Here is a 24590-nt window from a genome sequence, read left to right as displayed (position 1 = left end):
AAGACAAACATTTGAGAGTTTGGGAAAAATTTTCTTTTTTCATGAGAAAGAAGTAATGTTTTTTCCAATATAAATATGCACATGATAAAAATAATAATATATTATTTAGATATAAATATATTATGTATAAAATATATATTTTTTCAGTCCCACTCTTTTCTCCAACACAATTTTGCAGCTTAAAAGAACAAGACCTAGAGGGGTCAAATATTTAAATTTTTATTGAAGTATAAAGACATATGTAATTAGATAATTAGAAAAAATTATTTTGAAATGCTTGACAATAATTACATTTTTAATTAAAATTGAAAGTGTAACAACTTCTAAGATATAAGAGTCAACAAGAAAATCATAAAATTACTATTATTTTTCTACAGTCATGCCGCCCTGAACACACCCAATCTCATCTGATCTCAGAAGCAAAGCAGGGTCGGGCCAAGTTAGTACTGGATGAGAGACCACTTAGGAATACCAAGTGCTGTAGGTATAAAAAATAATAATAACAAAAATAAAAATAAAATTACTATTATTTAATTATAAAATACTTTTTGAAAGTTTTTCTATTCCATGAGATTTTTTATCTGACAAAAGGTTTAGTCACCTCTTCAAGCAGAGATTTTCTTCAATACCTGAAGATTAATATCTACCAGTAGCCTTTAAACAATGCTTGTCATGTTTGTCATTTAGGAAGCAGAGTCATACATAAATTAAGTTTTCCTAAACTATAGCTATGAATTAGAGTCCCATGAAATGTGCTATTGCTAACATACTCTCATGGAATGTTGCTATCAGTTGCATTGTTTTAATGATAAATTTCCTTTAGAAAATGGAAGGGTCTGTTGACAGACAAAAAACAGGAACTAACAATGGACTATTTAGACTTGCAAATGATGGAACATTTAATTATTCCAAAATAGCATTCTCCAGTTAGGGTATGATCATTAAATCCATCATCCTTCAGTTTATATGCATGGAACATTTATCATGTCTTCCTCAAACAGGAGTCAGTCATCTAAATATAGATTTTTGGACCATCCATTTCAACATGACATTTCATCAAAAGCCTGAAATTTCATTTATTTTTTGTAATAGATAAAGTGTTTGTAAATGATATGATAAGATCATAAAGAGAAAGTAAATTGAAATTCAGCTTCTTACAGAGATAAATACAAACTCTACTTAAGATACTACCACTATAGAAAGAGAAAAATGAGAGACGATATGTCAACAACAACCACCCAGGTAAGAGTCAGTGTTCTCTAGATATGAATTTTTTAAATGTGGGTCACTGTTAGTACTCTAAATTCATTGGCAAATTAATTTGCATTTGGACTCAAAACAAAGACAGCAAGATCAAGACCAAAAAAAAAAAAAAAAAAAAAGGAAAAGAAAAAAGAAAAAAAGCCTAAATATACTTGAATTTTTTTCTGTCAAATCTTCAAATACTGAATTTTTTTTCCTCTCATTTAAGAAATGTCAAATAAAACAATGTTCTATGAAATTCAGAAATTTTTTTCTACAGGTTGTAATTTTCCAGGAGGTATATATTGTAGTCATATAGTCATTATTTTAAGTCTGATTAGAGAAAAGCTATGTTTGTGACTTGGACAAACATTTAATGGGAAGACAAATACAAATAAAAATAAAATAATTCTCCTGGAGATATCTCCCTCCTCTTATGGAATGCTTGTGGCAAAAGAGGTACTTAGAAAGGATTTATAAGCAAGTTTCCCATCAGAGACCTTGAAGGGAAGGGTCTTATTGGTCCAATATTACTAACTACCCACCTTGGCTGGACTCCATCTACTCATTTTATAGCCTAGGAGACCAAAATCTAGAGAAGTTAGGTGACTGGCTCAGCTTCACATGCTGATGTCAAAGTCAAGTCCTGAGTTCGTATTTCCTGATACTTATTAAAATGTTATTTCATTTTGCCACTGCCAATGAAAAATGTGTGTGTGTGTGCCCATGTGCATACAAGCCAACAAAAGTATCTGTAAAATTTTAACCATACTGCAAAATTGGGAGTGTCAATAGCTTATCTCAATTAATTGGACCAACTTTAGAAAAATTTCCAACTAGTGTTCTTGAATAGTTTTGGACATCTATGAAAGGTACAAAAAATCTTCATCTTTTCTTTAAACTACTTAACAAAAGTTATATACGTGTATATGTGTGTGTGTGTGTGTATGTGTGTGTGTGGATAGATAGATAGATAGATAGATAGATAGATAGATGAGAGAGAATGTTCAAGAGACCCTTATTTAAAATATTCTCAAATAGTACAATCAACTAGTATAACTAACAACATGTGCACGCCCCTGTCCTCAGACCTGATCTTTTAAAACTAGAAAGGTTTCGATATTTCTCTGATTCTCCATGTGTCTGAAACTTGTCGCCACATTTGATGTTAGCTCTGAGTCAATAGTGGTCAATGACAAGAAAGAAGAGAAATATTTAAGATGTTAGCACTGACTATATTTAACTTTATTTCCTATTGTATCTACAAGACAGAAATAGGCAATCACAAGCCTGTGTCATTTTCTTTAAGATTTAACTAACCAACATGTGATCTTGCTAATAGCTAGTAAACTCTCCCCAATCTGATTTACCCTCCTCATCCTGGAAGAAGAAGCCTAGTTCATTAATTATACGAAGAAAAAACTTGGTAAGTAGCTCTATTATTGTCCCAGTAGAGGCAGAGAAATGAAAGATGTCTCTTTTTCCTTAAGAAAAAAAACTTGAAATTAATATAGATAGATGGCATGAACTTTTAAATACTATGGTGATTTTACTGACTAATTCCTAAATAAAGGATATAAATAGATAACTTGAGTACTTTTGATGACATAAGCGTAGCCCATCCATTTTCTCATAAATCAGCTGGTAAAGCAGAAGAGATGGTAGGAGAAGATTTAAAATAGGAAATCAGATGCCGCAGGAAGCCACAACTGATTTTATAATGCATCCTATTTATGAGGCAGCTAGGGAGGTAAATAAATATCAGTTGTGTATGATATTGCCATGTCTACAAAACCAGACTCCCATCACTTTGATCAGTGTTTTGCATACATATGGACTGCAAGATCTAGCTTGATATGTGTGATTTCTTACAATAATCGGTCTACGAATCTTCCTTTTGTTGGCATGCAGCACTCTGTGAAAGATGTTACATTTAGGCTCTGCCTTACATAAAATGTGTGCAATTTTTGCTCAACTTCCAGCACCTGTCTCAGCTTCCTTTACTCTGCCCAATTAAATAACTTATAACAATGTCCTCGTGTTTACCATGTTTTCATATATAGAGTTTTTAAGTGTGGCACCTTGGAAAGTTTTGGAGGAGAAATCTTTTGCTGATGAAAGCAGTTTATAGCAAACCTACACATCTATAGAAACATTTCTATGGAAAAAGAAAGAAAAAGTGCTGCCAGACATTTCACAGAACTAACTGCTGAAATATCCCTAACATGGACAAAATCTGGTCCCAGTAAAACATGTCTTTTACTGTGAAAAAAAATCCTGTCACATCTAGCTCCCTAGCTCCCTTATGTATCTTCTTTCATTCTTTACCAATTCTCCCTTCTCCTCCCCTTCAATTGATTCAATTTTTTACTGTTTCTCTGTGAAATATTTAGAATCTATTCTTTTGCCTCTCATAATTCCTACTTCAATTTAATTTCCACACTATTTTCTCTATCCTCACATCCCTCTCTCATCCCATTTAATGGCAAAAGGTAAAGATAAAACAGGTTAGTGAGCAGGCCGATTCTACCTGAAAATGCTTCAGCTTTTCTCTTCCTTGTTTTTCCTGCCTTCTTGGCCATTTGCTTATATTCCTTCAGCTATACATTTCCCAAAGCAGGGTGCTGAAATGTAGAAGTAAAAATGGGCATATTTTATGTTCCAGTGCCACATAGTATAAATAGAAACCAGGAAAACGAAAATAAATTATATGAAGAATTCAGAAAACTGAGGGAGAAATTGTCATGGGGTGATTTACCCCTCTCAGTGTCAACATGTAAGAAGGTCAAAGAAAAAATCAAGACAGCAACTAATATCAGCGCTCAGAAGCTAAAAGTGGGGACAGAGTCAGCCAAGCCAAGTATAAGACAAAGGTTACAAATGATGCAAAGCACTAAGGGATCCAGTTCAGGGACTGGGGATGGCCAAACCTGAGCATGTTTCAGCACCAGAGAGGCATTGTGAGATTCCCGAAGTCAGTTAGGGTTTTGTAAATTGAAGTATAAAACTGTAAACAGGAGGACTATGTTCTGTTCGGATCTACAGAAAGAAGGTGGAGAGAGTCAGTGGCTCATGAAGTTTGTCTTCATGGTCACTTCTAAGGCATCTCTTTTGGCTTCAAAGGGATGGAAAACAGAAAGAACTCAGCATCTGATAAATCTTTGTTTTCTCCTTCCTCTGAGGAAGTAAGAATATTTTGTTCCTCCAAACTTAAGGACATTATTTTTCCTCTTCTTTAACTCATTTTAAAATCCAAGCCCCCCAAAAGTGTGTATACATACACATACATGTATACATACATACTCTTCAATTCTAATATGTAATACATATTTGTACATATATAACATACTCGAACATAAATATACATATTATATTTATATATTACATACATATAGATTTGAAGAATTTTGGAAATTAATTTTTAAAACTGAGATGACTGAAAAACAAGAACTGTCTGTCCAGAAGAAACAAGCCGAATGGTCATTAAGCGATTTACTCCAGAGACTATTCAGACATCCCCATTAACACAGGAATTTAGGGCACTGGCATTATTCATATCAGATGCTCTTGAAAACTGAAAGGTTTGGGAAAGAGAGTAAGGGAAAACAGCTGATATATATAAATATCTCATAAAATCAGAGATTAATACAACAAAAAAAAACCTCTCTTTAAAAAAAATTACATATGGAAAATGTACAAGTATTTACATGGCTTTCTTCATCTTTTCTTTTAAAAGCCATTAGTTTCAGATTACTAAGGTAATATTTTTAGACTACACTACATGAAAGACATATTTTCAGGTAATAACATATGGTGGCAAATTAGGTTTGTGTATTCATCCTCCAGGCATTGGGGTAAACATTTAGCCACCAATATCAATAATAAGTTTGTTACATTCAGCGTAATAGTCTTTAAAACCTAGATCTGTGTTTATTGATTAAGATTAAATCAAGGAAAGACTTGAGTAATTTTAAAGCCATAATGACGTCTTTCTTTCCTGAAAATGAAATAAACATAACAGGCATTCCTTTTAACTAAACCCTTGAGAGAGAAGTTACATTAGTGTTTGCAGAGATTGTTAAATTGGAACAAGAGTTAGCTATTTGTTTCTGTGTTATTTTGCTTCAACATTTTAATGACACTATAAATTTTGGAGCTAACTAACATAAGAAAAAGTTCCAACTAGTTTTCTTATATATTTTAGGATGTTCTATGAAAAGTGCCAGAAAATCTGCAGATTCGTGTTTTATAACATGTTGAATTGTCATCAGAATAACTAATGATTGTCAATAACATCACCTGTCACCCAGAATTACTTCTAGCTAAGATAGAATAAAAGGAACTGGATTTGGCCTCCTGCCTGAAACACCCCCCACCCCCCCCCACCCCCCCACACACAACCCCAAACAAAACAAAACAAATACATAAACTGTATAAAACAAGTTTTCAAGACATTGGACATCAGGCAACAAAGGTCAATGATCCCTGAGAGATGACAGACAAATAAAGTAAGTCCTATGATTGCCCCAGCTATTGTTTCACCTTACTTACTAGCCAGTGTGAAGGGAAGGAGAACCAAGGCAGAGTCTGGTAGAACGACAATGTTAAGGAAATTGCGATGAGAATTCAGGAACCAAGGCAGCCAGAATTCACAGGATACCATATTGTTAGGAGGGAGCTGGAGAGAGAGAGAGAAAAAGAGAATGAAAGAGAGTAAGAGAGAGACAGAGACAGAGACAAAGATAGAGAGAGACAGAGAAGAGACCCAGGAGGTGTGTAGAGAGCTTCTCTCTGGTATCTGAGTACTGACCAAATTATACATGTGAGGAAACTACCTCAAGTTGGGGGAAAACCACCTGAAATGATGAGAAGATATAAAAACAAAGTATAAAAAGAGCAAAAGGAGAACAAAGAACAAATGGGACAAATAGAAAACAAGTAACAAGATTTACATTTTTCTATATTGTTAATTATATTAAATGTAAATGTTTTAAGTACCCCATTTAAAAGTGCATATATCATCAACTGTAATTGTGATTCGTCATATTAATAAACTAAAAAAAAAAAAGGAATAACTCACTAAACCCAAAAAAAGCACTTGGCAGAAATCCAACATCTATTCCTGACTTAAAAAAAAAAAAATCTCACCAAATCTGGAGCAAAAGAAAACTTCCTCAGCCCAATAAAGGGAATTTACAGCAAATCTGTCGTTAATTATCTTCTTTAATAAATGTCTAAAAAAAAAAACTGAAGCGAGCAGTGGTGCCCAGGAACGGCCTTTGAGGAAGTGGGGCTGAGTGTAGTTATCTGATGTGGTTTCTTCCTTTCTGAGTGCCTTAGCTCCTAACATCGAGGATCTCAGAATGCTTTTCTGGGCTACTTGGCGGTTCCCGCTGTCAGTGTGTGCTTACTGTCGTCAACCTGCAGCTCCCTGAAATTGACTGGTAGACTCTCCTACTACCTGTGCAGTGATCTGGCCTTAGAGGTAGCAAAGACAGAAAGCTCCTGAGGATTTTTTTTTTTATCAGTTGTTTTATAAATTATCAGTAGGCATTCAGTCAAGTTTTTATTATCTGCTAGACTTGGACTACAGTCATGCTAAACCCTGTAATTCCTTAGAATCTGAATCATTGCAGAAATTGGTTTGACTGTTTTTCGACATAATAGCACTAGAATTCTGAATGTGGCTCCTGAGTCATCACTTCTAAATTTCTGAACTCATCTGACCTTTCTGATAATAATAGTTATAATTCTAGACTTACTACAGGCCCCTTCATCTTCAAAGTCCTTGGGAAATATTAACTAATTAGTCCTTGTTCCTCAAGAAAATACCATTATGCCATTTTTTAAATGAGGGGTAAAGAAAATAGTGGAAGATTATAGCTCATTAGGTGGAAGCAAGAAACTTTAGCAATTAAACTTAGAACCCGCTCCAGCCACGTGGGCTTAGGCAACACACTTCCAACAGAGGACTTCACCGAAATGATGAACCTAAGTTATTTTCTTTTGCAAGAAATGTGAGTTTAAAATACTGTTACTTTAAAGGTAGGATTTCTTTTAATGCATTGAATACTCCCTCTACGTAAAGAATTAACCTCCAGATTTGAGTCACACTTGGTTTGTATTAACCTCATATTTTAAAGAGGCTGCTCCTGGTGCTTATGCCAAAACAAGAAAGCATAGGTCACATTTATGTCATTGACAAGAAGCACATAAAAATAATGGTGCTTATGAATGTCTAGCTGCAGGTCCTTCTTGTCTTTTTGGACTAAAACCATACGCAAATTAAGAAATAGAGGCTATCTGGGTGCTGGAGCAAACTCTGCTAAAGGCCCCTTTATTTGTTAAGCCTACATTCAATAGTCCCCTGTCTCCAAATTAATTCACCCTAATAATCTGGAATATCTTTCACTTTTGCTGCCTCTTTAATGAATTAACCTGGCAGCCACAAGTGAAAAGCTAATATTGCTACTGCGTCCATATAAAATTTCATAAATAATATTGCTTAATTATCAACAAAGCATATTTGTTAACCAGTTCAATCATGAGCTTATATTGTAGATTGAAAGGAAATTTAGTAATTTTTTGTATTAATTTGCTTATTTTTCCAGATGTGGCAATGATTGTGCCCCATGTTACTGAAAAGAAAGCATGTGGAACAGAGATGTCCACTGATTCATACAAACAGCAGCAAGCATTTGTCTGAATCTGGCATTCAATATAGTTGGTGGTTTCCTTCCCCACTAGTAGTAAATTTCAATAGTTGCAACAAATAACTTTTAATGACATCATTGCAGAAAACTTGGCCTGTTTGTGCTATGCAGCCAGACCCAAGTCGTACTTGAAATAGGCCACCTTCACTAGGAGCATTTATTTCACCATTTCAAAATGCTTGGTAAATATTAGAAAACTTTCTCAATGTTTTGGGAGGCATCGGAACAATGTTTTAAGAGAAAAGTTGTTAGATGGGAAATATAACTCAGCAAATCTACTGAAATCAGAAAATTAGCAACTAATCAGGTATGTGCCAGGTGCTTGTTCATTTACATATTCAACAAATATTTATCAGGTATTTACTACACTATTATGCAGTACAGATCTAATTCCTTCCCTCTTAAAGTTTACAGCCTAGTAAGAATATGAGATAGCCATGTAACCGAGCAATTATAAATAATGCAAAAGCCCCATTAGAATAAAAAACATACTGGTGACACGAAAGTCACCTATTTCTGATTTGGAGCATCAGGAAAAGGCATGGGATGGTATTTAACTTGGAAATTGAGATCTGAAAAGCAGATAAGGGTTAGCTACATAGATAGGCAGGGAGAAGAGAGTTGCAGGCTTAGGGAATAGTATCATGAAAGGCTGAGGCAAGCAAAAATGTGGAGTGATTGGGATTTAAAAGATTTTCACATTGACAGGATAGGGAGGAAGAGAGGAAGCAGGAGATGAGGCTATGGATATACTGGAACTATACTTTCCTGGTTTTACAAACCATGTTGAAGACTTTGGACCTTTTTCCTGGGAGTATTGGTGAAAATATTGAAGGATTTAAGAAGAGGCACATCATGAATGGTTTGGTATTTTTAAAAATATCACATGTGGAACAGAGTGAAGAAATGATTAATGGGGGAGGCTGCTGTAGTAATGCAGACATGTAATGATGGCAACCTACATTAGGAGAGCAGCACTGGGGATGGAGAAAAGAGGGAGGATTTATAGCAGATATAAGAGTTACGACTTCCTGATTATTGAATATGGCAGGTAAAGGGAGTTGAGGAGTCAAAGCTGGCTCCATTTCTGGCTGGGTTGACATTGGTACCATTTGTTGACATTTGGAGCACAAAGAAAAGTACATGGGAGTGGAGGATGAGGAAGAGAAATGGAAATTTCATTTGGTACCATGATTTACACTATTGGAAATGATAAGTAGACAGCTGACTATATTGATGTGAAATCTAGGAGAGAGGTATATACTGGGGATATTGGTTTAAGAATCATTACCATATAGATGGTGGACAGACCAGAGGAATTGCCCAGGGAGAGTGTGTAGAGGAAGAAAAGGCAGCAGCCTTGGACCCCAAAGAAAACCATAACTTAAGGAACAAAGAGATATCTTGAATGAAAACAGTAAGTGGCCAGAGAAATAAAAGAAACCCCAGAGAGAAAACTATCACAGAAGCCAAAGCACCTATGTTTCAAGAAAGAGAAAGAGAAAGTAAATAAATAAGAAATTGAAATGTCTGAATTGGATTTAAGAACAAGATCATTGGTGTCTTTGGTGAGGACATTCCATTTCAGTGAAATCATTATAATAGAAACCATATTTCTGTGAGATAAAGAGTGACTAGAAAGAGAGACGATATAGACAATATGTATAGACTACATTTGAGAATTGGGAAGAGAAGAAGAATAATAGGATAATAGCTGAAAGCTGAAGATGATGGATAGATGGTAATTTTGCCATGTGACAGAATTAAGCATATTTAACTGCTTAGAGAAAGGAGCCAGGGAAGTGAGAAAGTTTAGGGTATAGAGCACATAATTTATGGAGTAAGCAGGACTTGGAGGACAAGCACTCTTCATGTTAGAGGTTATTCCTGATCTCAGATCAAACATATTAAAATACACTCTCGACTCACCTTAAGTACATTTTTTTATAACAAAAAATTAGAATTGTTTTTGTTTTGCTTTTAAAATTAGTTGGCTTTGGTTAACTCACTTCATAATTGAGAATGATTTATCAACAATCGATGTGCACATAAGAATTTTGGAAAATGAAGAACATCTAACCCACAAATTCTTTTCAAATGTAGCAAAATGTTTATGAATATTTAGTTTACAATGTTTACACAAATTAAATTTCATATAATTCTATTATTTATTATATTAAATTTTCATTATTTATAATTTGAATTTGATAATGTCTTTTTTGGATGCAAACTTGAATAGTTCACAAGTCCCCGGCAGTTTACCTATATTGTTTAATGGCTGAAATGGTCTCAAGAACAAGGTCCCTGAAGAGGTAGGAAGGAACAGAGTAAAAAACAGAGGTGAAGGGATTGCTCTTCAAAAGAAGATCCTTGTTCTTTTGTATAGGAGAAAAGGACAAAAGAACAGCTAACGTGTGTGTGTGTGTGTGTGTGTGTGTGTGTGTGTGTGTGTGTACATATCCTCTGGAAAAGGTAGGCATTGATATTCCCTGTGGAAACTCTCTTAGAAGTACATCTTAAAAACGTTTCTGTTGATGTTGTTTGGAACTTTTTGGCTCTTTCCCATTCTCCTTCTATCCAGGCACAGTTCATGTTGTGTGGCTGGGCATAAACAGATACACAGAAGTGCACATCTCCCTGTGTGAGTGCTAAGAGGTCACTCACTTGCCTCATTTATTTCCTCTAAAAAGCCCCTCTTTCCCCATTTTCTACTGTTAGGGCTCAGGGAGCTGATAGGGAATTCTTACCTCCTTTGGGCCAACTGTACTACTCTCTCCTTTAAAGTCTTCTTCAAAAGAAAAAGGAAAAAGGTTTCATTTTAATATTAAATTTAGTGTCTTCTTTTTTCCCTCCTTTCCTTTGTATTGTAAAAATAATACATATTTTCTATAAAATAATTAGAAAATGCAGATAAAAAATTTAAATACCACCATTGCTACATCAGCTGTTAATATACTGCTATTTCTTAAAAAAAGAAATCTCATTATAGAAGCTGTTCTATAACCTGCTTTTAGATTTCTAGTAAAATGTTGTTAAAGTCAATAAGCATACTTTTAGCGAAATGTTTTATAGCTACAGTATATTTCATTGTTTAACCATTTCTCTATTACTGGATATCTGTTTCCAAAATTTCAATATTATAAAGAATGCTGTGATGATTATCTTTATATTTAAATATTTGTTTGTATTATTATTATACTCGATAAGGATAAACTTTTAGTAGTGGAGTTGCTAGTTATGAGGGTTCTGATTTTTTAAGGCTATTGATACATATTCTTTTGAGGTCATTTTAGCATCATCCCTTCACGCCTCTGAAGATACCTAAGGTCTTGGCATACATTTTTATCACCTTCTGTATAAAAAAGAAGTCAAAGATGACTCGATGAATTTATGAGCCAGCTGGGGAAAAAATATCGAAATCTCAAAATTCAACCATCTAAAATATCTCTGCCTCTTTAAAAATTCGAATCACTTTTATTCTTAAAGTTATCTCCACAAAATGGTGTCAAACTCCCAAACTGCAAACATTGATGCCAAACAGTCCATTTCAATAATGAGATGCCTCGTGCTGTTTCAGCGTTTGCATGAATTGAAGGTCATCCGTAGTGAGAATGAGGTCGTCTCTCATGAAGCATCAATGCCGTCTTACTCACTTAGGAAATGTTGGAATGCCTGTGGGGAACCTGAGAGCATCCGCTGGACGCTATTATTAAAATCTCCTAATTATTTAAAAAGCCATTTGGAATAATAGAGTAGGTTTACTTTTCTTTCATTAATGTCCCTGGGCAGACTATATAGAAGTTAGAAAGTCACAACTTCATTGCTTTTGGCCAAAGGCCATTGCAGCACTTCTAGATGGAGGGATAAAACAGGTACAAAGTGTTCTTCAGAAAAGGTTATAAGCTTGCAGACAGAATTGAATTAGAGTGCAATCGTGAGTGTACAAACACACAATACTTTGGCATTGGTTTTCTGAAAAGAATGTCAGATCAATACACTACCATGTCAAATTGAATGTGATGTTAAAATAACTTTAGATCTGGCCTTAGAAGGAGCTAGTGGATAAAAAAAAAAGAGAGAAAAAATGTTATATAAGGTTCATGTTCGACAATAATTAATATCTCTTATAGAACAGGTCTTGATAACACACTAGATAACTTACACTAATACATTTCTGGACTTATTCAAAATGGATGTGACAGATGTCTAGAGTAATAAGAAACAACTGGATGTTATAATTCAGTATAAGAAATACCATTTGAGTTACTATCTTCGTATTGTATAAATTTGTCTAGACCACAAAAATGATTACACCTTTATTTCCTATAATATATTTTATGGAGTAAAATTAGAATAAAGTAGTACTAAGGGGAGAGTCTCTTGAAGGTCACAGTGTGAAATGGCTGGCTATGTAGTGTCAGCTGAATAACCCATGGGGACTGAGGGAATAGAACTGGATTTTTTCCACAGAGCAGACCTGGCAAATTCCCATGAAATTAGGTCACTAGGCAAACGTTCCAAGGCTGGCAGTGTACTTATGATTCTCAATCTCCCTTCTAAGTTGTTTTTTTAAAGAAGATTTTTTTGGCACTTATAAATTCTGCTAAGGCAGTATCCGAAATAACAGAATGGCTTGAAGGGATACCAGATGAATGCTAAATATGAAGAATAAATAGAGTGTAGAGAGAGCCCTGAGAATTAAGAGAGCTTTTGAGGCTAACAGGTAAAGTCAGAAGCTAATCAATCAATCAATAAACAAGTATTTATTGAGAATGTACAAAATACCTGACCTGATATCATTGTAACTACAGATGATGAGAAATACAAAACTTAGATTGGGTATCTGCCTCTAGTTCATTTGGAAATTTAGTAACAACCCAAACAGGGTTACTATATAGAAATAATCCACATGGCCCATTCTTTTGCACATTTGTGAGGCGAGTTAAAGATAGATGAAGCAAATTGTTGAAGTCAATGGGCAGCGTATTGAATGACAAAGTTCATAACCTTCTCATGTCTCAAATATCGAGTTCTGTTTTTAGAGACACATTGTCTGGCACTTTCACTACAAAAAGTCACTAAACAAATATCAATTCTAAACACTCTTGGAAACCCAACAATGTCTAAGTGATTTTTCTAGCCAACAACACAGAAACTGTCAAATGTTTGTTTTAAATCTTCAGAGATATTTTTTATTTAAGCTACCTAGTTGTTCCTCATTTATCAGTAATAGTCCAACTTCCTAGAGAAGAATGAAGACTTCTTGGAGTAACTGAGCTTTGGGATTCCCTGCAGAGTATCACAGGGAAGCTCCTTGCTCCTCAGTGCTGTGGCCATCAGCATTGAAATGCTTGAAAAGGTGACCTACACTCTTCTAGTTATATGGATGAAGATCGTCTCCATTGTAAAAATAGAAAGAGATAATAAAAGTTCACTTCCTGTTGCACTGACAAATGTACAAGTAGCCTTTATCACTTAACTATTCCATTTATGGACCTCCAATCATTAGTTGTTATGCATGGAGAAGGCTGCACACATGACAATACTTATCATCTGCTCCAGTGGCCTGTGGTCAATGAATTTAGAATATCAACAATAAGAACACAATGATTTTTGTTTAGAAGACAATCTTGGACTCAGATTTTACATTATCTTTTTTTTTTTTAACCTAGCAAGACAGGAGTAGACATTAGCCTGTCTTGGTTAAAAGTCTAAATAAAACCTTGCAGCTAGAGAAAATCTTTCAGTGGCTGAGACACTATGTTCATTTTCACACTCCTTAGTTTCATTACATTGAAAGCAGATTTTTACATTTCTTATGAATTTTTTAAAATTATTTCTTTCTATCAGATATTTGAGAAATTCTAAATATCACATTGCAAACCTAATTATTTTTGAGAAGAGCTTTATGTCATATATGACTGACTGCTTATCTATAATATGCAGAAATACTAATCTTATTCGGAAATAACCAAAAGGTTCTGTTAAATTATGGATAAAGTTTGAATCATTTTACACCTAATTATAAAAATAACAAGTAAAAGAAATTCGTAGAATTCTAGTAAAAAATTTACTAATTTTCTTAATATAACTCTGCAGGTACCTTAGTCCCGATTTTATGGGGAAATCATTTCATTATGATTAATGTATTTAATACTCAAAAGTTAGTTGTGGTATTTTTAGTGTAAGCTTGTTTGGAAAATACAGGCAGAATGATATAATTATTATGTGAATTTTATTATCTCTCCAAGAAAGCAAAAATAAACAGAAAGACTAATGTCAGATAAGAATAAGGACATCTAGGTTCTTTTTGCTTTACCACTAAGCAATCTTTGGCAAACTGTTTTAATTTTCTGGAACTTGATTTCCACATCTACAAAATAAAGAGGCAAGAAGTAAATCACTTCTGACAATAATCTTGAGATATGCTCTACCAAAAAAAACCCAAAAACTGTTCCTTGGTCAAATGAATTTTTGACCAAGGAAATCACTACACATTGTATCTCTTATAGTATATTTAGAATCCTGCAGTAATGAAACTTGCTTATCTTTGTTTATGTCAAAATTTCCCAAAGTGATTTGACCACAGACTTCTTTCTCTGTTTTCTTTATATAACAACAATAGACATACTTGGAACATGCTTTGAAAAATGCCCGGTAGCTGATTTACAGGGTGTGCTCCAGATCCCATGTTTTGTTCTCTTATATAATTCGAGGTAAGGCAATGAAAAGCTGTCTCTTCTTTTGATAACAAAAATTGGAATCCTATGTGTGTATTAAACTCTTGCTATTTTTTCTGATAACATCTTACTATTTCCACTTTTTTGCCCATGAACACCAAAATTCATAAATTTTATGCACACACCATGGATCATAATGCTTTAAGTCACTAAGGCTTCTGAGACAGAAGCAAATTACCACTATTATGTTGTCTTACTCAAATACTAACTGAATTTCAAAAAGCATAGAAAAGACAAATGGCTAAAAGTCTTGGCCATCCAAACTAAACCTTCCCACTTAAATCACTATAGAAAATCACTGGCCATATTTACTCAATAAACATTTCATGAAGATATGTCATATCACAACACCATGACAGACACTCTCAAGTAATGAAGAAGTGCTCTCCTATATTACAGGAGATTTTGTCTAACGAGACATGTGATATAATAATATATTGGCAAAAATATTGTATTATTATATTATAAATATAGTAATAATAGCAAAAAATCACAATTATTTCTGTTTATTAAGTCCGCACTAAGAGACAGGCACTGTAAAAACTCTTAAAACATAGATTCTATTACTCTTAATTGACAATGAAACTAAGGCTTTGAGAGATTAATGAGTTTTTCAAGAACACAGTTGTCAAATGACAGAAGGAATCTAGACCCAGATCTATATGACTCCAGCATTACACTACTCTTCAAATCAGGTTTAAACATGAATGGAGGGAAAAAAAGAGAAGGAATTCATGAGATGGGGAAATAGCGATGTGAGAAGCAGCTTAATTGATACAACTGGGTTTCATAGGAAGAATCAAATTATGATTGGCAAGAGAGTAAGTTGACCTTGGGGGGAAAAAGGGGTATCTCTTTCTCAGAGACAGGAATGAAGAAGGTATAGAGGAAAGAGGAACTAGATCAGAAATGTGGAGAGGAATAAGGCTCATTCCTTTCTCTTGAAGATCTGGGAAAATGCCTATGTTCATTCTTTCCCACATATATGTTTGAACTTGACCAGCCTCTATTACTCAGTATGAGCCCTAATCTGAATGAACTCAAGGCCTCTCCATGAACTATTCAGTCTACTTTATCAGATCAAATGTCAGTATCCATGATTTCTTCTCAGAAATTCAGAGATCCAAACTATAGACCTTTAAAAAAATGAAAAAGCAGGTGTAAAATATATCCCAGAATACCAAACAACAGAAAATCATTTTTCCTGGTTTCATTGGTACCTATGTGAGACACAGTTTCTACATCTTGTTTTCAGGGAACTTTTCAAATGTAAAATACTCAATTTTATTTTTTGCTGAGAGAATATCAATTTATGTTGGAAGTCTACAGAATGAGAACCTTCTATCTCAATTTATCTCACAAGTAAAGATTTATCTCATTTTGAAAGGAAGTCTTCATTCTTGGTTCTAAACATTTCTTTTGGGTACAGAATCCTAACAAACTCTAGCAATGGCAGCTTGGTGCCATTGAATATCACTGTGTGTCTTCCCTACGTAAATTTTACTTACTTAAAAAGATTAAGAACTCTCTTTAACCCTTCATCCCTTCTTCTACTTATAACCTTTTAACTTCATGGGGTTTAAGAAAATTAAAGTATTAGACTCTACTATGACTCAAGGTAATGAAAACTTTTCTCTAAGGCTTCAGCTGAGCTGCAGAAAATGAAGAGTGCATGCAAATTCCTTAGGTCCATGACGTTAGGCTGTTCCATGGGTATTTAGAAAGGATCCCAAAGAATCTTATCCAGACTTCCAAAGGTAAACAATGGTTTAGGATTCAAATACCTTTGTTCTAATCTCAGCCTGGCTACTAATTCACTGTGTGGCCTTGAGCATTTGGAAGGATTGAGTTAAACACTCTCTTTTAAAGATCCTTCTAGGTCAAGAGTTCTAATTTGTAGAAGTGGGAAAAATGGAACTTCTACTTTAAGGAAAAACTCAACTATGTATGTGTTTCAGAATACAACACACACGTCTCTCAAGGAAAAAGACAGTTTTCCCTCTGGACACTCAGTGATTAAAGAATTCATACACACACAAAGAGATATATTCATAGAAAGTACATTAGTAAATTAGATAATCTTATAAAAGTTCCAAGCAAAGTGCATTTCAAAAACTCAGCTCTGTTCTATAAAGGGACAAAAATCCATATACCTCAGAGAGTCACAATTACCCTCAGGAGTTGCAAGTCAGAAATTTTTCACTTCTGAGTGCTTGAGTCACTTTTTGTGGCAATTCCAGACCTGGTCCACTCCCACCTATAGGACTCTGTGCCATCTTACTCTGTAGTTAGTAGAAATATATATATATAGATAGATAGATAGATAGATAGATAGATAGATAGATAGATAGATATAGATATAGATATAGATATAGTTTTTCAACTTGGGGAAGGACTTGGACTCAAGAAGTCCAATAAATGTATCCAATACATGCAATATTATAAAATTAATAATTTACAAAATTAAAGAGAAGGGTTTCCTATGCCTTTGTTATGTGTTATTTTCTAAATGTATAATTTTCTCTCCTTGAGGAAAATTCTTAACTTTTCCCAGGCAGACTTTCTGCCACATGATAGGAAAGTTCAAAATAAACTATACTCTAAACTATATGAGAAAAGAAAAATGTCTTTGCATCCTATGGTCCCTGGTACTGGTATATGCTAACTAACTATTATTAATAAAGTTACTAAATTAATGAATTAAGGGGAGAATCAAGAATTCAAAGATCTTAACAACATGTGAATATATAGAGTTTGCAAATAGTTTTGTGATTCATTTTGATTCTTTGCTATAAGTTTTGGTGAGTTATTTCCATTCAGAGACCAACTCTGTAGTGAAATCTTATTGGATCATTATAAATTCCATAGAAAATCTAAGAACGTTCTCTCTACCAAGTCAGACTCGTCCTGGCAGACCATGAAATCTTATGAAGTCCTGGTATAGAATATTCTCATCAAATGCCAGTAAACAATTAGAGAAAAATATTCTGTTAGATTTATCAAAAACGAGAATGGCATTTTTTTCCTTTGTTTTCTTCCTAAAATAATTCATTAAGACTATGGAGCACAATCCCAGTGTCATCTTTTAAAAAGTTCAAGTTTAGATTTTTTTCTCACTCTTTCAATAAACTCTTTTAAAGTGAAAGATAGTATTGTCACCAAATTTACTTCACAAGAAATAGCACAAAATCAAAGGAAAGCTACCTCTTTTTTTCCCCCAACTATGTTCAGTCATAGTTTTGGCAATTCTGAGTTCAATTACTAGCAATTCTGTCAACATCTTGACATTTCTTCCAGGGCCAGAGAAAGGAAGACAAAGGTGGTCTATTTTATGCTGCCACTGCTTTTGATCATTCTTCCTCTTTTCTCTATGATGGAATTAACAATTTACCAAGTTAAAGAAAAAAGCTTTCTATGCCTTTGTTATGTGTTATTTTCTAATAATAATGAAATATTTGGGTAGAACCATAGGACTCAGTAGTCATAATCTATATCTCAGGTCCTCTTTCTTGTGTCAAAGTGAAGAATTGCCAGATGGATGAATGAACACCATTCTTTAATTTTCAGATCTGAGGACTTTAGCATCATTGGGGAGACCAAGAAAATAACATAGAAACACTTTCTGTGAAGTGAATTACTGGCTTTCATATAAATGATAAAATTATTTTCTCTTCCAAAAAAGAGTTCATGCATAAAAACGACAGCGAAGTTTATTTTCCCCTGTGAAAGATAACAAGATTAAGCCCAAAGAAATATATATAATGTGTATATAAGGATTTATTCATTTATCTGATCAATGTTTATTAAGCACTTATGTACCAGGCATGATTCTTGTTTCTGGGGATATAGTAGTGAATACTACCAAAAAAGTTCCTGTACTTATAAAAGAGACATTTTGAAAATACATAAATTAATCATTTAATGTAATTTTAGATGATGCTATGAAGAAAAAGAAAAGCAGGGTAAAACAGAGGGTAAGAATGTGCATTTGCCTGAGTGGGTAACATCCAAGTGAAGACCTGAATGAAATAAGAGAAACATCAGAAATGAAAGTCCTGTGGTGGTGTGAGAGCTACAGTGCTCAAAAGTAAGGAAGGAGGTGGGTAATAGAGATGGGAGTCAAGAAGGGAAGGGCCCCAGTGAAGTGGTTCTTTTAATCCAAGTTGAAATTTAAATTTTATTCTAAGTGTAATGGCAAGGCACTAAAGACTTTGACAGAGTGATGTGATCTGATTTCTATTTTAAAAAAGGTCCCCAACCCCTGGATAGTGGACCATTACTAGTCCGTGGCCCGTTAGGAACTGGGCTGCATAGCAGGAAGTGAGGACCAAGTGAGCCAGCAAAGCTTTGTCTGCATCTGCAACCGCTCCCCAGGGCCAGCATCACAGCCTCAGCTCCACCTCCGATCATCAAGTATTAGATTCTTGTACGAATACCAGTCCCTGTTGCCAAAAATGTTGGGGACCCATGTTTTAAAAGATCACTTTGGCTATTTCATGGGGAAAAGAGAAGCCGGGAGCTGGCTAGGAGCAATTTTGCAGAAGTCCAGGTAAGTAAGAAACTGTGGTAAAAGTAGCAAAGTGTCAACAAGTAATGCCATTAAAAATCTTTTCCTCTAGGTTGGATTGGCATGATATTCCCTAATAAATTCTGTGCCAGAGTTGTAGTATCTCAATATCGAATGTAAGAATCCTGAACAAAAACATTCTGCAATTGTGTCTCATATATTTGGGTGCGAAATCCATTTTTTCCCTTCTCACTAAGCCTAGTTAGACTACAGGGATATTTATATAAACTCCTGAGATGAGGACAATGAGGCAAATTATGTGAGACAAGCAAAGACATGATAACAAAAGGGGCATTGTTGTTCAAGCAAAGAAAGATAATGGTGGACTAGAAGAAAAGACAGTGATGTGGGGATTTGGACACACCAGCCAATCCTCAGCACTCTCAATAAAAATATAGAAGGCTGAGCAAAATAAACACACAATATGTAACATTTTCCATTGAACTATACAGTAGTTTACATTCTTAACACCAAAAAATCCAGAGAATATGGCCAAAGAAAGGATATTTATAACATTTTTGTGTATGTTTGACAATATAGGAAAAGTAAGTTGAAGACTGAAATGGAACTGCCAGGAAATGTTCATAGTTGTATGTACAAGGAGCACTATTGTTTAATTTGAGACCATTCGGGAAAATTGAGAGTATACAAAATCTGAAGTATCCCATACTTTTCCTTAAAAATAGACAAGTGTCTATCATTTTAATCCATCAGATATAATCTTGGTGAAATGAGAATTTTCATCTTCATTTTATAAATCAAAAATGAAACAAACAGGTGGGGTGATAAAAATTACTCTCAATTCCATAAAGACCAGATCAAACCTAGAAACTCCACATCAATCTCCTCATCTACTTCTTGAGCTACTAAAGAGGCTGGTCATCTATCTAATGTCTGCCACTTACTGGATTCTTTCTCTTTTTTTCATGTTGTTCCACTTAGCAGAGGAATGAGTTTCCCTGGCAGGGAAAATATAACAAAAGAAAAAAAAATGTTTTTTTGCCAAAAAAAGAGAGAAAATTTAAAGCAGCATATATGTCACATATAGACACACATACAAATTATTCATTTCTTAGACGCAGTATATTTTTATTATATTTTTATACTTCTAACCATGTGAGGATCTATTGTTCATTTAGTACAGCAAGGAGACAAATAAGAAGCAGAAAATAAAACTCAGGGAAAAAAGATTAAAAGGCATTGAAAAGCTTAATTTGAAAGACAAAAGCTGAAAGATAAGTCCATAGTAATCTACAAACATAACAGTTTGCACAGTTGTTGGTGACCAATTGCTACTATTGTCATATAATTGAATGATTTCTAGTCACTGGTGTAAGTATGCTGATATAGCTCTACGATAAACATAAGAATGGATTTAAACTTCACGATGAGTGTTTTAGGTTAATTATAACTAAAATTTCTGGAGCATAAAACAACTGTTGAGTACTAGAATGGTTTATACCAAATGAGGGCTTTAAAAAGTAAACTATTCCTCTGAGGCCTCTCTTGGCACTGTTATTGATCCCAGTCATTTCCTTCTTTCTACCCTTGGATACATTGTCCCATGCACCCTTTTCTTTTTCTTCTGTTTTCCAGCCCTAACTTATTTCAAGGTATAGTTCAAATCATGTTGAAACTCAATGATTTTCACCTTTTATGAGCCCCTGTAATAAAGCAAACATTTAGAATTCGTGGATATAGTATCCATACTTTCAACTGTTGCAAAGGATTCCAATTTATCTTACTTTTTTGTTGGTCATGGATTAGAATCATGAAGTGAATGAGGAAATTACTTTCTAGTGAAGGAAACCAGTCCACTGTTGATCATCTGTAATTTAATGAGGTTCTGTTATTCTCTGATTATCTTTGTGCATGCAGACTTCTGAATATGGAATTTGGAATCTTTAAGATTCTTGGCTTATGTCTCTGGCTTATCTCAAGGATCCACTATACCTAAAGTCTGGATCATATAATGCAACTCAGGGTCCAGAAAGGGTCCAATGTAAATGCTCTTCCTTAGAATTCTAGAATATCCCAGGACACCTCTAGTTCTTTGATTTATGTATAGAATTATTTCAGCCAATGAGAGGTAGATTTAAACTTCATTTTCACAGTTCTACTTAATTAAAATAAAAGATTCTGGGGAAAAAATGTTTTAGAGAACTTAGGGTTAGTGTACAATAATCCTATCAAAAAGATAATATGAAGAAGGGACATGGAGATAACCCACAAACTATAGTATGAAGAAGAATCCCAGCTCTGATCCCAGAGAGAGTCATGGAAATTAGTTTTTAAGTCTTGGAGAAATGGCAAGGAAAGTGGGATCAGGCCATAGACATTTCAATGGTCTGGCTTTATGAAAATTTTGCCCAAATAGTTTAAAAATAATCTTTAACATATTCAGAGGCCAAGAAAACCATTGCAATTATTGGTAAGGTAGATGTTCCAAGAGATATGAGAAGGCATTCTCAGAATTGGGAGAAAACTGACCAATTCTGCAAAAATTGGCTGTACTGAATTGGCTAAAGACAAAGTAACAATAAGAAAGTAAAGATAATATTCATCATTGACTGACTTGTCTTTATGGGTAAACACTATGCATATTATCCATTCATCTATCAATGAGCACTTAGGTAGAATACTACAATGAGCACTTAGGTAATACTACAATGAGCATAGGAATGCATATATCTTTTCAAATTGGTGTTCTTGTTTTCTTCATGTAAATACTGAGGAGTGGAATTGCTGGGTAGTATGGTAAATCTATTTTTAATTTTTTGAGGAATCTCCATACTGTTTTCCAAAGTGACTGCACCAATTTACACTTCCACCAACAGTTCACTAAGATTCTCTTTCCCTTTATGATAATAACTATTCTGACAGGTGTGAAGTGATATCTCGTTGTGGTTTTAATTTGCATTTCTCTGATGATTAGTGACGTTGAGTATCTTTTCATATGTTTGTTAGCCATCGGTATGTCTTCTTTGGAATAACCTCTGTTTATGTCCTCTGCCCATTTTTTTTTATCAGATTGCTTATTTTGTATTGAATTGTATGAGTTCTTTATATGTTTATATATTTATAAAATGTTTTAACTCCTTATCAGAGATATCATTTGTGAATATATCCTCCTATTCTGTGCATTCTATTTTCATTCTGTTGATGGTTTCTTTTGTTTTTCAGTTTTTTAGTTTTATGTCCCATTTGTTTATTTTTGCTTTTGTTTCTCTTGCCCAAGGGGACATATTCAGGATGAGATGGTTTCACAGGTAATAGCTATCAAATATTTAAAGAAAAATTAATACATATCCTTCTCAAACTATTCTAAAATTAAAGAGCAAGGTATGCTTCCAAACTCATTCTGAGAGGCCAGCATTACCCTGATACCAAAACTAGTTATATTTCTTGAATGAACATTTTCCTCTTGGATAGCTATTACCTTTGCCCTTACTATCAATTCTAAACTTTTAGAGCAAACAAGATATAATCAAATCATGGTTCAAACCTGCTAACGATGCATATGTAAATTTATGTAAATATCCATGCAAATCAGGCACAGCAACAGGGCTTCTGAGACTTTAAAAATGGAGCCCTTGATATAGCAGAGGTCAAATTTCCTTGGCTTAGAGCTCAATTCTACATGCAGATTTTTATAGGACAATGGTAGCCTCTAAACACAGCAGTCTTTATATGCTGTGATAATTCTACACTTGAGTAGTTTTTAGTCATAATTAGGAAGAGGTGACCTGGTTCAGGGAAAAATGAAGAGCAGAATGAAACTGAGCTCTAATGTTTCAGTTTATTTAAGTTGAATACTTATTATCACCCTGCTCCTGCTTTCCTAATTTTTTCATGTGTCCATGAAGAGACCTCAGCTGGTATGGAAAATAGCTTTTATTTTCAATTGGCTTTGATTTGAGTACTGAATTTCCCTAACTTACCAAGAAGGCAGGATAGTCCGAGGCCACTGTCCTTAGAAATGCCTCAGTGCCAAAGATCAACCTTGACGGGTGTGGGCACATTCTCTGATTCCATTACAAAGGCTAAAGCAACAGAGAACCTGCTCTGACTAAGAGCTACAGAACTTTAATTTCAGAGTCACCAATGAAAAAGAACATTAGATGCTGAAATATCCTTGTAGGAGATTACCAAAATACTCTTGGGTACAGTAGGCCAGGCTCTTTCCATGAGCCAAAATGGCCTTCTACCATCTGTGTGTGTATTGGCTATTGACTTCATAATCAGGGATTTTTCTGCTTTTACTGAAGACTTTAGTAAATTGTGCTGAGTTGTTAGACTTTGAGCTTCACCAGTCCTTTTTGCCCAGAAACAATTCTCATGTAGGGAAACATTAACAGTTTTCAACACTGGCCACTCCCTCAGGGCACTGCTTCCTTGTCTCCCCAGACACTTTGTCTTACAGCCTGACAGTGAGAATATTCTTGCCCCCTTGATCTGTTTCCAGGACTGTGGCCAACGGCAGACACCAGGTCATTAAACACATTCACAGCTGAATGACTAGAGAAAAGACATGATAGTTTTAATTGTTCTTTGCAATTGAGCCCCATGTTTCTTGGATAAGACCATTACTTCTATGTTTCTCTGATTCCACATCTACAAAACTGAGGTCAAAATGCCAATTTTCTTCAATGAAATGGTCTGGAAAATAAGAAAGATGAAAATCTGAAAGTATTTAGAATTATCTATTTTTAAGTTAAGAAAAAGGAAATTGGTGAGTGTAAAATTAGCCAAATTCCATGAGAAGTTTATGTAAAAACTTAATCAGGATAAGACAGATTATCTTATTTGATGTGATTCTGATGATGACAAAAATAGGAAAATGAAATTAAAAGAGATGGGTGTGGGGCATCTAAAAAGTCAGAGATGAAGTTCGTTCTGTTTAGTAGAGACAGCCGACGACTTTGAGAAGAGGAGGTGAGGGTGGGGTGAAGAAGCTTTTCTTTAAATGAGACAAGAAAAAGCAAACCAATTATGCCATGGATAAGGTGAATGGACCCAAACACAGCTTTTAGTTTGCCAGATAAGTACTTTCATTTAGACTGTAAATAATTCTCACCTGTAGTTAGGTATAAACCATGTAAGCAGTACCAATATTTGAAAGAGAAAATTGTTCTCACTTCTAATTAAAAGGTGTTATATTCTCAGTTGGCTGTGTTCTCTAAGAATCCATTAATCAAAGAAGCCATTACATTTCTACTTACATTAATTCCATTATTGTATCACGTGAGTTATGTTCAAACATTTATTGCCCAATAATTTTCAGAGAAAAATGTAATAACTTGGGTGGAGATATCATTAATGTGAAGA

General features: G+C 34.4%; 1 pseudogene; it reads left to right on the top strand.

The window, feature by feature from the left end:
* Positions 1-369: 369 nt before the first annotated feature.
* Positions 370-487, top strand: LOC118609212 (annotated as a pseudogene).
* Positions 488-24590: the final 24103 nt, after the last annotated feature.

The sequence above is a fragment of the Rousettus aegyptiacus genome, unplaced genomic scaffold (assembly GCF_014176215.1).
Source record: "Rousettus aegyptiacus isolate mRouAeg1 unplaced genomic scaffold, mRouAeg1.p scaffold_m13_p_10, whole genome shotgun sequence".
NCBI lineage: Eukaryota > Metazoa > Chordata > Mammalia > Chiroptera > Pteropodidae > Rousettus > Rousettus aegyptiacus.
The sequence above is the reverse complement of the archived record's forward strand: the minus strand, read 5'-3'. Positions and strand labels throughout refer to the sequence as shown.